This window comes from Artemia sp. Qi Xiang Cuo, chromosome 6 (assembly GCF_049724085.1).
Source record: "Artemia sp. Qi Xiang Cuo chromosome 6, ASM4972408v1, whole genome shotgun sequence".
NCBI classification, from domain to species: domain Eukaryota; kingdom Metazoa; phylum Arthropoda; class Branchiopoda; order Anostraca; family Artemiidae; genus Artemia; species Artemia sp. Qi Xiang Cuo.
Window position 1 is genome coordinate 32875871 of NC_142799.1, and position 16651 is coordinate 32892521.

A 16651-nucleotide genomic window follows, 5' to 3' on the forward strand; every position below is an offset into this window, starting at 1 on the left:
GTCTATTTGTGTGTCACCTCTATGTGTGTGTCATATCTGTGTGTGTGTGTCGTCTCTTTGTGTGTGTCGTCTCTATGTGTGTTTTGTCATTTCTGTGTGCGTGTCTCGTCTCTCTGTGTGTGTGTTGACTGTGTGTGTGTATCGTCTCTGTGCATGTGTCGTCTCTATGTGTCGTTTGTGTGTGTTTGTCGTCTCTGTGTGTGATTCGTCTCTTTGTGTGTGTGGTCTCTGTGTGTTTGTAGTCTCTGTGTGTGTGTAGTATCTATGTATAAGTCTTCACTTTGAGTGTGTCGTCTCTGTGTGTGTGTCTTCTCTCTGTGTGTGTCGTCTCTCTGTGTTTGTGGTATCTGTGTGTGTGTCGTATCTATGAGTAAGTCTTCACTTTGAATGTGTCGTCTCTGTGTGTGTGTTTGTGGTCTCTGTGTGGATTTTGTCTCTGTGTGTGTGTGCGTTGTCTCTATGTGTGTCTTGTCTCTTTGTGTGTTTCTTATCTGTGTGTGTGTGTGTGTGTAGTCTCTTTGTGTGTGTCGTCTCTATGTGTGTTTTTCATTTCTGTGTGTGTGTCTCATCTCTCTGTGTGTGTTGACTCTGTGTGTGTGTATTGTCTCTGTGTATGTGTCGTCTCTATGTGTCGTTTCTGTGTATTTTTCCTCTCTGTGTGTGATTCGTCTCTTTGTGTCTGTCGTATCTGTGTGTTTTTTAAATTTTTTGGTCACAATCCGGAGACTCTGGGCGGGTGGGTGCCCCCAAATATTGTCTCAATTTGTATCTGTGTGTCTGTCATCTCTATGTCTGTGTTGTCTCTATGTGTGTGTCGTCTCTGTGTGTGTGTGTCGTTTCTGTGTGTTTGTCCTCTCTGTGCGTGTGTCGTTGCTTTGTGTGTTTCGTCTCTGTGTGTGTGTGTGTTGTTTCTGTGTGTTTTTCGTCTCTGTTTGCATGTCGTCTCTCTATGTGTGTCGTCTCTGTGTGTTTGTCGTCTCTGTGTGTGTGTCTTCTCTATGTTTTAGTCGTCTCTTTGAGTGTGTCGTCTCTGTGTGTGTGTCGTCTCTGTCTGTCTGTTTTCTCTGTATTTTTGTCGTCTGTGTGTGTTTGTGGGCTATTTGTGTATTTGGCCTCTTTGTGTGTGTCGTCTCTGTGTGTGTGTGTGTGTGTCATCTCTTTGCGTGTGTTGTCTCTCTGTGTGTGTGTGTTGTCTCTATGAGTGTTTTGTCTATATGTGTGTTTCGTATCTGTGTGTGTGTGAAGTCTCTTTGTGTGTGTCGTCTCTATGTGTGTTTTGTCATTTCTGTGTGCGTGTCTCGTCTCTCTGTGTGTGTTGACTCTGTGTTTGTGTATCGTCCCTGTGACTGTGTCGTCTCTATGTGTCGTTTGTGTGTGTTTGTCCTCTCTGTGTGTGATTCGTATATTTGTGTCTGTCGTTTCTGTGTGTATGTCCTCTCTGTGTGTGTGTCATATCTATGTATAATTCGTAACTTTGAGTGTGTCGTATCTGTGTGTGTGTCTTATATCTATGTGTGTCTTCTCTGTGTGTTTGTCGTCTCTGTGTGTGTGTCGTCTCTATGTGTAAGTCGTAACTTTGAGTGTGTCGTCTCTGTGTGTGTGTTTGTTGTCTCTGTGTGGATGTTGTCTCTGTGTGTGTGTGTTGTCTCTATGTCTGTGTTGTCTCTATGTGTGTTTCGTATCTGTGTGTGTGTGTGACGTCTCTTTGTGTGTGTCGTCTCTATGTGTGTTTGTCATTTCTGTGTGTGTGTCTCATCTCTCTGTGTGTGTTGACTCTGTGTGTGTGTGTCGTCTCTGTGTATGTGTCGTCTCTATGTGTCGTTTCTGTGTGTTTGTCCTCTCTGTGTGTGATTCGTCTCTTTGTGTCTGTCGTCTCTATGTGTTTTTTAAATTTTTGGGTCACTTGCCGGAGACTCTGGGCGGGTGGGTGCCCCCAAATATTGTCCCAAATTCCTCTCTCAATTTAGCACTTGTTCAAGGATGCCCAGCGTCTCCAATAACTTTCCCAATAGTATCTATTCATTGTCTCCGCTCAGTTTAGAAAATCTGAGCCAATTTCCACTTTTTCAAATTTAGGGTCACTTGCCTGAGACTCTGAGCAGGTGAGGTGGGCACCTTCAAAAATTTGTCCCAAGTTCCACTCTTGCCTGAGAACTTATTCACGGAGACCTAAAACCGTCAACGGTTAGACTGTTGCCCCTAGCGGTAACCATGCCATGCTCTACACACATATCAATAATATATTTTTTGTTTTTTGTTTTCCGTTTTCACAATGGGGTCCCAATCGAGCTCATGTCCATCGCTTAGCATTCAGGTCTTGACAAATAAAGCCCAGATAGTCGGACCCCAACGCTCCAATCTGAACACTGAATAAGACCCCAATTCTGAGCTAGTGAATTTCAACCATTCAGGCTGGTGGACTAAGACCCTAATTCTGAGCTAGTGAATTTCCACCATTCAGGCTGGTGGACTAAGACCCCAATTCTGAGCTAATAAATTTCGACCATTCAGGCTGGTGGACTGAGACCTCAATACTGAGCCAGTGGATTTCCACCATTCAGGCTGGTGGACTAAGACCCCAATACTGAGCTAGTGGATTTCAACCATTCTGGCACTTTGACTTTTCATTCCCAATTAAATTAAAAAAATAGGCATTTTCAACCAGAAATAAAGAGCATCGTTAAAAACTAAGACGAATGGAAATTATCCCGTATATGAAGTTAACTACCCCCTCCGAAATACCTTGTTCTTTATGTTAGACTTTGACTTTTCATTCCCAATTAAATTAAAAAATAAGCATTTTCAACTAGAAATAAGGAGCATCGTTAAAAACTAAGACAAATGGAAATTATCCCGTATATGAAGTGACCTAACCCCTCCGAAATAACTTGTTCTTTATGTTAGACTTTGACTTTTCATTCCCAATTAAATTAAAAAATAAGCATTTTCAACTAGAAATAAGGAGCATTTGTTAAAAACTAAGACGAACGGAAATTATCCCGTATATGAAGTTAGCTACCCCCTCCGAAATACCTTGTTCTTTATGTTAGACTTTGACTTTTCATGCCCAATTAAATTAAAAAATAAGTCCTATCATCTTGGAAGTTATTAATGTAGTTGTTAAGCAGAAAAATACTTCATCAAACTTTTATATCTTCGCTCAAGGTTGAATGGAGTTATGGCTAGGGGGATGAGTCCTAAAACCATCTGAATTCATTGTGAGCAGGAGTCATAAAACCCCTGGAAGTGATTGAGGGGGGAGTCATTGAACTCTCGGTAACTAATAAATTCATTAAACTCCCCAAAAAAATCACACGGAATTTCCTCGCTTTTTGAACGAACACCATGTAAAGAAAAAATCAAACGGCTTAAAACAACAGAGCCCCCTCAAACCCCGTGAAGTCATTTTAAAAGGTATAACAATTATTTATTTAACAGCTAAGACCCCAATACTGAGCTAGTGGATTTCAACCATTCTGGCACTTTGACTTTTCATTCTCAATTAAATTAAAAAAATAAGCATTTTCAACTAGAAATAAGGAGAATCGTTAAAAACTAAGACGAATGGAAATTATCCCATAGATGAAGCTAGCTACCCCCTCCGAAATACCTTTTTCTTTATTATATAATTTGAATTTAAATTACATATAAATTTAAAAAATAAGCATTTTCAAATAGAAATAAGGAGCATCGTTAAAAACTAAGACGAATGGAAATTATTTCGTATATGAAGTTAGCAACACCCTCCAAAATACCTTGTTCTTTATGTTAGACTTTGACTTTTCATTCCCAATTAAATTAAAAAAATAAGAATTTTCAACTAGAAATAAGGAGCATCGTTAAAAACTAAGACGAATGGAAATGATCCCGTATATGAAGTTAGCTACCCCCTCCGAAATACCTTGTTCTTTATGTTAGACTTTGACTTTTCATTCCCAATTAAATTAAAAAATAAGTCCTATCATCTTGGAAGTTATTAATATAGTTGTTAAGCAGAAAAATACTTCATCAAACTTTTATATCTTCGCTCACGGTTGAATGGAGTTATGGCTAGGGGGATGAGTCCTAAAACCATCTGAATTCAGTGTGAGGAGGAGTCATAAAACCCCTGGAAGTCATTGAGAGGGGGAGTCATTGAACTCTCGGTAACTCATAAATTCCTTAAACTTCCCAAAAAAATCACACGGACTATCCTCGCTTTTTGAACGAACACCATGTGAAGAAAAAATCAAACAGCTTAAAACAACAGAGTCCCCTCAAACCCCGTGAAGTCATTTTAAAAGGTATAACAATTATTTATTTAACAGAAATCCTCGCCTTCAATTGAATGGAAAAAATATAAGAATTATTTATTTAACAGAAATTCTCGCTTTTTTGAACGAACACCATGTAAAGAAAAAATTACACTGGCTTAAAACAACAGAGTCCTTCAAACGGAACTTTGAAAATCAAGAGAATGTAAAAGTTACAAGGTAAACCACGGGCCCTTTGGGAGTCTAGAGAACCTTTGAGGACCGGGGGAGGGGTTCCTTCGGGGTTGGGGTGGGGGGATCGGAGCCCTTTGGGGTTGTGGTAAGGGACCTCACGGCTAAACCACGACAAAGCACTACTCTCGTGGAACTCAATTCCCATTTAACTCAACCCCCGTGCAACTGAATCCCCCTTGTAACTGAACCTCTGTATAACCGAAACCCCCGTGCAACAGTATCCCCTTTAACTGAACCCTCGTGCAACTCACCCCTCCATGCAACCCCATCCCCCTCAAAACACTTTTCAGCCACTTCTTTTTAAATTGACAATATTTTTCAAACGTTACTTATGTAGTATACAGACCACATCGGCGAGCTAAAGCTAGGTCAAGTCACAATGTCATTCTATCGTTACTTTTCAATTAAGCTATTGAATACCTTCTAGCAATGTCTCTTGAAAGCGTCAAATCTATTAAGTATCTTTGCATATTCTTTGTATTGTTGATGCAAGCATCCCATTCTTTAATTACCCGTGAGGCATTCTTAACCATCGCAATACCTTTACGCAAATATCTTTTCGCAAAAAATTCGCAAATCTCGTAAACTAAAGAAGTAATTACCCTTTTCAAAAACATTAGTCCTTCTATTAATGAACCCATGAAACGAAATCAATCTGATAGCATCACACAATCTCGCTCCTAGTTCCAAAAATGGAATGTATATAGCGTTCGTAGTAATAGTTTTAAAAACCTATTAGTCAATTTTCAAAAAAAAAAACTACTAATCGACTTACGCATGAATTACAATAGATTTAACCTAAAAAAAAAACTTGTATATAAGGAACTAGACATCTATGTCAGAAAAATTTGTCCTTAAATTGTGTAAATCTCTTGGCAAAGAAAGATGTAATGACCAGTAGAATAGAATATCTATCAGAAAAAACCTGTTTGGTACGGGGGCCAAATTCCATATGATAAGGGAGTACTGACTCTCTTTGAAAAGGTGTAGAGCTTCCATAGAATTCCATATGATGTTTCAAATTGCTATAGCTTCTATAGAATTCAAAAGATGGATACTACTTTTATCTATTTATTTATTTTTCCCAGAGGTACTTCATATGGAAGGGGTGGTCGTATGAACTTCGAAGGAGACTCATTCGATTGGAAATCAAAAGTTCGAGTGTCCTTCTTAAGAGTCGAAAATATTTGGAGAGTATATACCCCCCCCCCCCAGTTATTTTTTTCCAAAATGTATCTGAAATGTTTTTTTAAGATAGCCATTTTGCTAAAAATAGTTCACAGATCATATAACAAAACTCCGGGGTTGACCCCCCCCCCAATGCCCCGGGGCAGGAGTGGTAAGGAGTGCCCTTGGAGCATATATAGTCCTTATGCAAGGTATGCTCGTAAAAAATTTAAAGGGGGCTCATTTGGTGGGAAAGTGAAAGTTCTAGTTTAATTTTTAAGAGAAAAGATATCTGAGGGCAACTAGCCCTCCTCTCCCACTTTCTTTTTTCCCCAAACCCATCCCATAAAAATTTGAAATAGCTATTTTGTTAAAAATAGTTCAAACATCAGATAACAAACACTCTGGGGTTAACACAATCCCACAGAGCCCAGGGGTAAGTATTTCAAGTTATGCCCCAGGGCATTTTTTGTATATAAAGGGTGTTTGTATAAACTTCAGATGTTCATTTGATCGGAAATTGAAAGTTCTAGTTACCTGTTTAAGAGTCAAAAGTGATCGAATGGCATTTACCCCCTCTCCCCAGATACACACCCTCTTTCACAAATGCACCCGATAAAAATTTTGAGATAACCATTTTGTTTCAAATAGTCCAACGATCGGATAACAAAGACTTCGTGGTCAACATACTCCCTTCCCCAGAGCCCGGAGGAAGGATTATAACTTATACCCCTGGGGCATATAAGGTTTTCATAGAAGAGAGTAGTAAGAGCATAATAGATTCTAATTACACATTCAATTACACATGAAAATATACATTGAAATTGCTGTTGTTTTCAATTACACATGAAAATATACATTGGAATTACGCAAGAAAAACCCATGCCTTTGACAGTGTATTTACACGTGAACATTTTGAAAAGCTGCCAAGCTTTTTGTTTTTGATAAGAATTGCACAATGAAAGTATCGTTTGACGTAGACATTTTTATGAGCTAATCAGAGGTTGTTCAATATACAATAACTTGATTTGTGGTTGGGATTTGAATAAAAAAAAATAGTTTTCATTACGATTCATATTAGTAAGAGAATTGAATTCAGAGCGAATAGTTTATTTGAGAGGATATTAGTGGAGAAAAAATGAGTGGTGCATTTACATTATTGGAGATTAATGATGGAACCGACAGCAGCAACGATATACGAGTACCCAATGTGGCTGTGGAAATAACCGCTGGCTGTAGACTATGCCTTGAATGGGACACTATGTATGCCGGATACGTGATATCATTAAGCAAGTTTAAGCAGGAGGAGCAACTATGTTTTGCTGGAAAAGTGAATATTCTCCATATAAATAAACTTCCGTCAGCATTACATGTCCTATCGAAATAGATTGATGAGAACAAAATGCATCAGTGAATATTATTATTGTAATTATGTTCAATAAAATTGTTTCTGAATCAAAAGTATTTTTCTTTCTATAGTAGACTAGCGTATATATTTTAGAGTACAATAAGAAATTTTGGTTAGTCTGAAATTGGTTGTGAGAGTGTTAGGACTCTAAAAAATGGATAGATTTGAAAAAGAGTGAATCTTGGGGAATCTAGTGTGTATGGGAAAACGTTTTATTGTAGATGGCCATTTTCTAGAGCTGTCTATTCAAAGGAAGATCTTTTCTTGGGGGATGCTTGTCGATATAATGAAAACTGAGTCTCCATCATTAGACTATTGTATGAAGCTTCTACATAGTTGTCCAAATGCATTTACACAATTTACTAATATATTGATCAAGACACGGCAAAATGATATTGTGGATATGCTTTTAAACATTAGATTGTAAATTTTGGACTTTTTTTTTTTTCATGAGAAAGATATTGCTCAAGGATGATTTACTCCTCTCTCTATCTCAGACAATTTTTGTTGTTGCTAGCTCAGTTTCATTGTGGCAGTGAGAGTGTCAACACATGACAAAATGTTCCATACATGTCCACTATGTATGCACACTCTGGGCAGCTGGTCATCATGTGAGAATTGCACAATGATTGATGAGTATGATGAAAAGTGTAGATTATACAACCCGTGTAAATTGCATAAGGGATATGCTGTACAAATTAAAGGTTGTAATTCCTGTCTTGAAGAGGTGTGTGACTCTCACCCTAGAGACCACCTATGCTCCATATGTCATTATGATAAATGTAATCAGTGGGAGAATACATATCCCGGTATGATTGGAAAGAAACCTAAGCGTGATTTTAGTTTATTGCTACGAGATTGGTATCGTCGTGGTTTTAGATTGTTCTGGGAGGAAGAGCCGGGTCAACGATTCAACTGTTGGAACAACAAAAGAATATGGTTTCTACGTCATCGTTGTGAAGACAATGGATGTTATGATTATAAGCCCACTGATTTTTATTTGGCTGTGACGGAATGTGATTCGACACTTGAGGGCACTATTTGTGAAATTGCTTCTAATAAGCTAATTGAAACTAGTGAATTCTATAGAATGAATGAGAATAGTATCATTGACTATACAAAGAGATATGACAAGTGTGAAGTCACACTCTATTGTAGAAAATGTGACCCTGACATTGCACTACATCAGGATCAGTACACTGTGAATTCAGATGATCTACCTGCACTAGCTGTTGTCGACAAATACCTATACCGAGTAGAAGATGAAATCTAAAGTGTAGAAAAGTCGTTTTATCATGTATATAAATTTTTATTAATAAACAATTTCACATACATTTTTAGAACATTTTATTCGTTGGGCACTAAAATCAATATTAAACAAGGTTGTAAGTAGATTTTCACCTAGACAGTTATAAACTCGAGGTACGTAAACGTATAGATCAAGAAACTAGTTGTAACTATAGCAATAACATCTGAGCCTGAAAAAGGGCGGCGCATAAAGACCCCGTGTCTTAGTTATTAAATACTATGCCTTTTGCTGATTTTGAATAATAGTTTCAAAATCGCTTCTCGCCTGGGTGGAGACTGATGAGTAAATGACGCGCACGCATCCTTTTCAATCCCTCCCCATTTTGCCGAGATTTTAGTTGCTCACCAACGGCTCTTGCTTAAGATCTAAAATTTTCTTTGACACTCTCCTTGAAATTCTTGCCCGACCCCCAGTCCTGTATTGTGGAGGCAGCAAAACTTGATGCAGCAGGCAGAAGATATTTTCTGGCAAGGGGTAGTGCAGAACGAAATAGCCTAGCAAACCAGCTACCAAGACCATAGCCAGACATTATAGTAAGCCCCTTGAAGTAGTCCAATCCATTGCCTATTTGACGTGGACTCAAAGCACCAACATAGCACTCGATATCGGGGCAGACAAATGGAATTCTTCTATTGTTCATTCTAGGTGATTGTGCTATCACGAACAAAGGGTCGAAAATGACATGTAATCACTGCTAAGCCATTTGTTATTGCTAGAGGATCGCCCAATTCACTTCTTAGTGTTAACTGACGGAGTTCCAAATACGAAGTGTTTACAGGAACATACTGAAGATGCTTTATATTATAGTGATGAACAAGTTCATGAGATTTTTTTTGTTCAAGAACACGTAGGAGGGAGGCATTTGAATTACCGACTCTCGATGTTTCCACAAAGAATGCATAGAGAAATATGCAAGAGTCCGAGGCAAAACCAGGTGGATAATCAGCAAAAATAACTTGATTCATCCCGTAAATGGTGCCAGCATTTTCCCATTGATCATATTCTGTTTAAAGCCAAGAACGTCTCTCAGATTATCATTGAGAATAATTATTTCAGTGTCAACAGGTGAGGTAATGTAAATCCTATCATGTTCCAATGAATAAAATCTGTCACAAATCTGTCATTTTATCGTATTCAATATGTTTCAATTTGGCATGTGGATATTCGCTAGATTTAAGTACTTCAACCCATTCATAGTCGATATAGTTCAACCCATTCATAGTCTAATCGAATGGTATAACTTTTATATCATACACGCGATCCTTTCTCAGGATGTCCTAGGTATTTTTGAGAATACAGTCGACAAGAGCCACTTCATATGCACCATCAAATTTGATGGCGGGGGAGAGTTTTGTCCAAAAATCACTTGTCGTATTCAAGTCGTTGTTGAGAGGATCGGAAACATTGGACATGAAAGTTACATAGAAATCATTGGGCATTGTCAATATCTTCAACACTGATCCAAGAATCAAAATCGGAGTTGTATCCTAGACACCGAAAAAGTAACTGTTTCTTACCCCTGCGAGTACGTGTCTTTAATATCTTTTCAATTTGATAGATTTCACCATTATTTTTAACTTTTTTTAGTTCATAGTCATAAAAGCCACCGAGAATCTCTTCATCTTTGGTATCACGCAAACGATAAGTTATAGGTTTAGTGTCTAGGATTTTTGCCACTTTAAAAAGTTCGGTGGACCACAAGTAATTCCCCTTTTCAAAAACATTAGTTGCCCAATTTATTCGAACAGTATCACCAACATTGAATTTATTTTTCTTCTTCTTGATAGCCGTTTCATTTGAATATTGTTTAAAAAAGTTGTCGATTGTATCATGATTAGAATGATGAACTTCCGTTGGTATAGAGTTGGACAGTGATCGATTAGGTCGTTGATTATAAATCAACAATATTTTATCTAGATCATGAATAAAAGCCGATGTATTTTTCAATGTACAATATCTTGAAATTAAAAGTCGAATAGTTCTTATTAATCGTTCGGCCAATGCAGCCTTTATAGGACTGTGACTATGATAGAGCAGTGTACTATATTTCTCTAGTACTTTTGCAACATGAAGATTATCCAATTCTCTACCACGATCCGTTTGAATTTTTTTAAATGAATACCGTTCGAAAATGCTGTTCAATGGCTTGAGCAGTTTCAACGCCTTTCTTTGGTCTTAATGGACTCGCATGTACATAACGACTATAAAAACTTATTGCAAGTAGGATGTAATTGTGTGGTATATTATGACGTCGTTGAATCTCATCTAGAGTCAGGAGATCTGCTTGCATTCTATGCAATGGGTAAAAGGCTTTATTTTTTCGATATTGATTGGCAAGAAGTCTATTATTTCTATGCAGAGTGTAACTTGATTAATTTTGTAGATAGTCTTGTACATTTTTTGTGCGAACCCCCGTACCTTGGGAAAGAGTGGGGGGGGGGAACTTAGACACATTATTGCATCAGTATCTTCAGGAGCATCATTTAAATTCTCAAACACGTTGGTCACAATGACTCTTTGCGCTGTCTAACGGCCTGTGGCGCACTGGATGATGAGGGAGATTTAAACAAGTTTTAAGTTTTACTCGCCGCGTGTGTCAAGTTTTTTCCACTAGGTTTGCTAGTATTTTACAGAATTTATTTAAAATCTTCTTCTTCTTCTTCTTCTTCTTCATGTTTTAATTGCGTTGTTGTTGTTGTTGATGATGAAGAATGTTCATTTAATTTTTTTAGAATTATTCTATTTATAATAATAACTTTGGTGAAGTTTAATGTATTTATAAATTTGTATATATGAGCGTCAAATGATAACAGTCCTGTACGGTTTGTAACCATATCAAAGATTAAATCATGCAGATTATAGCTCTTACTCTGAATTATAATCCCTTTCCCATTGTCCTCAACTTGAATATGATCTTGACCACTTTCCGTGTGATAGGTTAGGGGTCGTGTTCGTTGTTCCAGATATTAATTGGGCAGTATATTTCCAAATTTAAATACAATTTAATCCAGTTCCTCTTTCTTTAATTGCGTTACAGCGGCAGAAGACTCTTCAGGAGATGATTCTTTTTGGTGATCAATAGCAACAATAGCCCCCATATTATAGGGCTTATGTTTGTCCACTCTATAAAGTGCATCTTGAAGTAAAAGCAGTTTTTATCATCCTCAATATTCTCATTGTCAAGGAATTTACTCAGATTGTTCTCAAAGTGTTCCACGGGTGAGAGAGCAAGTTCTATTGGAGTCAATTTATAGGGTTTTGCCATTCTCTAGAGAAAACTGTTTACAAGTCCTGCAATTATTGGCAGTAAAAGTGTGAAAAGGCTAACGTCCACCTGAAGAAGACGGTTCTTTTTAAAATTCTTTCCTTTCTTTTTAGAGGCCAATGTACGTACAGTGGAACGATGTTGATTTTCCTGTTGCTTAACTACTTCTAGCAGTTGAACATTACCCTCGGTCAAATTTAAAAAAAGTTCAGATATTAGATTAATGAAATCATTGTCAATACCATGTTTGAGTGTGGCTTTCCTAAGCGATGGTTTTGAAGTGCTTAAAACTGAAAACAAGTGTCTATTATCATGTAGTTTCTTCAGTGTCATGATAGCAACTAATAGGTCTTTTTAGTGTTCACGGGGAGATATACTGTAATTTCATTGTCAAAAACATCTGTGACTACACGCAGATCCTCGGGTGTATTTTGATTAAGATCCAATAGGATGTAGCCGTAGGGTTTATTAATTACATGATAGTATGCTGAGAGCAGACCTTTGGGGGAGCCTGGATATATATTTTTATTAATAGTTATTAGCGAGCTAGAATCACGAACAACTCTGTATTTGTTACAGTAGGTGCAGTTCAATGCAAGTGTTCGCATACATTTGTTGTGATGAAAGAGATTGTGTAGAATTACAGTAACGGTTATATGTTCATGATGAGAGCAAATAGTGAACAGTTGCAGTATTTCCTGGGACCATTCTTCAATAAATTCAGCTAAATCGTCAATGATCAGCCAAGAGTTTGGTTCAATAATGCTGAAAACATCAAGTCCCCGTATGAATTGTATCTGCATCAAACCCATGGTGGCAGCAATTGCTTTTATTTTATCGTATGACTGCTGCCCAATAATGTGACAATAGTATATTTTTTTAGGCTTTACCACAAACATTTTATTACAATTATGTATTATTTTAGTTAAGAGCGTTGTTTTGCCCGACACTGAAGGTCCACACAGAAACGATCTGAATGGTATTTTAAATTGATACATGTTCCCTTCAACAGTTCACCTAGACAACTAACTGTAGACTATGGCTGTCTAATGACTAAATAATTTCCCAATTACTACTCCGTTCAAGAATAATAAGAAGAAGAAGAAGACGAATAAAGAATAATATTTTCTTTTATTATATACATAAAAAACTAACAATACTTTTAAAAAATACTACATTGAAAGCACATTAAACATGAAAAAATACACTTTTTAATTTATTTATAATAAAAAATACAACATTTACATAGGCACATAGAAAAAAAACACTTAAATAAATACACTTTTTTTTAATTTATTTATAATAAAAAATACAACATTTACATAGGCACAGAGAAAAAAATTAAACACTTAAATAAATACACTTTTTTTTGTTTATTTATTTTTAGAAAAATACAACATTTATTAGAATAAAGCACTTGAAATAATAATATCACTTTTATTTACAGCATTTGGTATGGGATCCCCCCGGGGGGGGGCAGCCGCTGCGGCAGCCGGGGGCGGGCCGGAAAGCGGGGGCCCGCTGCGGCGGGCCCGGGCCGGGGCTGGCATTAAATAGTGTAAATTGATCTGCCTTGCACACACACACACACACACACACACACACACACATTGAAAATTGTTTATGATATAGGAAAAAAGAATTAAAAAGAATTTAAAAACACTCCATTACCCAAAAAAAAAAACCTCCCACCCAATTTATACTTTTTATTAAATGAATTTAAGTTAATTTTTATAGACCGAGTTGTTTTCTGTACTCTATACATTCAAATCGGTCTGAAATTAAATAATGACCGTGTGGTAGTACCTTCACACCATCCTCAAGTACATAGACTTTGTCCGATATGGCAGACATGGCGTTTTTCTCAACTGTAACTGTGTAGTTTTTAAATTGTAAAGAGCGAATCGCCATGACTTTCGCTCTTGACACTAAATTACGTTCCACACAGTTTCTATACACACTCATGTCGAAATTATTTTTTACAAAGTGTGTAGGTACCCCCTTGCAAACTTGTTTGATATCCTTGCTGTACGTTTTCACACAGTATACCTTCGGACCAGGAAACACACCACTGGATATCACATCGCTACTCGTTTCAGATTTTAGCATTAACAATTGATTTGGGGCCTGGCGTTTCACTAGCTCTGGTTAGAGGGATTCGTCCCAATTAGTCTAGTCCATTCGTGAGCTAATGTACTCACCATTTTCCAAATCATTCAATAGATTTTCAGTTTTGACTTTTAACAGGAGTGAATCAGTGTCCCCGTAATACACTTGAACCTGTCCCTCAATCGGCCACTGTACCTCGCATACATTATAATAAAACGACAAAATGGTTTTCTTGGATATTTCAATTATTGCACTTCCGCCTGCAATATTTTTATTTAAAACAATGTTTCTTTTCTTACGGTGTAGGAGCACCATATTAGAGTCTATGATTGTGAACGATGTGAAGTTTGGATCCGCAATGTTTTGAGTACAATCTTTGGGGTTGGTTACAATGTCACATCGACTTCTGTGTCGTGCGCTCTCGCATATTTTACCAAAAGCTGAGTTCAAAATGAGTTTATAGACTTCTTTTTCAACTTTCGTTTTCGCTTGTGAACGCTTACTAACAAAGGTGTCAATAAACGTTTTCATGTAAGGCTTCTGATCAAATTGGAGGGCTCTATGAATCTTTGTGACCTTAAAACCATTGGACACCATACATATTAATAGCACGTGATGTAGAATGATATTCTGTTTCAGATTGAGGTCAGCAATTAGTTTTTGTTTTGAAGGTACCCAGTGCATACTACCGTCCTCTACTAAAGATAAATTGTAGGGGCTCAGAGATTCCCTACCCACCGGTCTATTTATGCACGGAAAAACAAAGTCTTTTACCGAGTCATGGATTTCCATGGGTATTTCACCGTCAATTTCAAAAAACCATCCCTGGGCCCCATTCTCAATTTTGAGAATTTTGAATCAATTTTGAATTCATAGCTCAATTTTGAGAAAGCCATTTAACCAACAAACTTGTAAACATGCTAAACTTAATCAGATAGTGAAAAAACTGACTGGCCCTGTTTTTGAATATTTACCGAAATTTGAAGAAAAAAAACAGGGACTTTTTATTTAGAATAGGAAGCTTTTTTGAAAGTGCTAACAGCTTTAGCGTAAAGAGCATGATATTGATGAGGGGATGACCCTTCATATCCGGATTAAATCTGCCTTAACTAATATGCAAATTCTATTTTAATTTTTCATGTACGATATAAGAAAATTTTACTCACCAGAAGTCGCTTAGAAGATTCCATATCTCTATCAATGTAAATGATTGTAAACTATAGGTATTGTTAGAACAAATGAACTATTCAATCTGTATAAAATTATAATTTGAAACTTGAATATATACAAAAAAATAATTGATATATATTGGCAGCTAAACAAGACGCACCGGTTTTCTGACCCCGGATTTACCCTAAAAGACATGTATATCATATATATTACGAAGTAGAAATTATATAAGAAACTTGTCCTTCATAACATATTGCGCAATTCAATGTATATTTTCATGTGTAATTGAAAACAACAGCAATTTCATTGTATATTTTCATGTGTAATTGAATGTGTAATTAGAATCTATTATGCTCTTACTACTGAAGAGGTGGTCGTATTAAATTACGAAGGGACTCAAATAATTAAAGATTGAAAGCTCTAGTCCCCTTTTTAAGAGTAAAAAAAATGATCTAATGGCAACTACCCCCCCCCCAACCCTATTTTCTCCAAATACATCCGACTGAATCTTTGAGAGAGTCAGTTGGTTCAAAATAGACAAAATATCATTTAACAACCCCCCAGAACCCAGGACCAAGTGTTGTAAAATATGCCCTGGGGGTATATAAGGTTCTTATGGAAAGGATGGTCGTATAAGCTTCGGAGGGGACTCATTCAATTGGAAATTGAAAGTTCAAGTCCCATTTTTAAGAGTCAAAAGGGACCGGAGGGCAACTAGCCCCTCTGCCATCTTTACCCTAAATCCATCCGGTCGAGTGTTTGAGATAGCCACTTCCCTGAAATAGGTCCAAAGATCAGATGGTAAAAACTCCGTGGTCAACACAAACCCCCAGAGCCCAGTGATAAGTGTTGTATATTATCCCCCGGGGGCACATAAGGTTCTTATGCAAGAATTTTTAAAATAATTCAAAGATCATATAAGCCCGACCCCCACCCCCACTGAAAAAATCATTGAAGCTTTTTATTCCAAAACTTAAGGAAGCTGACCCCTGGCCGTCCCTGCATGCCTCCTCCCCTAAAACAACTTATTAGCAATATTTTATTTCAAAGTTATGGGAACTGGCCCTCCATGACCTGACCCCCTCCCCCCACGACCCCCCCCCCAAAAAAAATGATTGACAATATTTCATTCCAAAAGTTATGGGAGCTGACCCTTGGTCCTCCATGGCCCGATCCGCCTCCCCCAAAAAAACCTTATCAATGATAAATCATGGGAGCTGACCTTTGGTCCTCTCTCCATGGCTCGACGTCCCCCCCCCCTCCCGCAAGAAAAAAAACTTCCTAACGATGTTACATTCCAAAAATCATGAGAGCTCACCCCCAGCCCACCCTCCATGGTCTGAACCCAACCCCCTCAATAAAACTTATTGACGATATTTTCTTCCCAAATTCATGAGACTTGTAGGACGCAGTAGGCTTTAGGTTTTTACATTTAAGGAAGGGGGCAGCATCCAAACTCTTGTTTGTAGTAAAACTGTATTTGTCTAGGAACAGTCTTGGAAAGAACTATTACGATTAAACTGAATACTTCATATACAATGATGTTAATTGCTATAAGATCATCTGTTCAAAATTTAATTTTACTATCATTTTTATGTTTATTTTCAATGTTGTAATACTTCATATACAATGAAAATATTTGTACAAAAGAAAATATTTGCAATAAAATTCGTTTTCAGTAAAGCGCAAATGTGACAGTAGGTTTTAGACTTTTGATTTCTCCATGTCAACTCAGT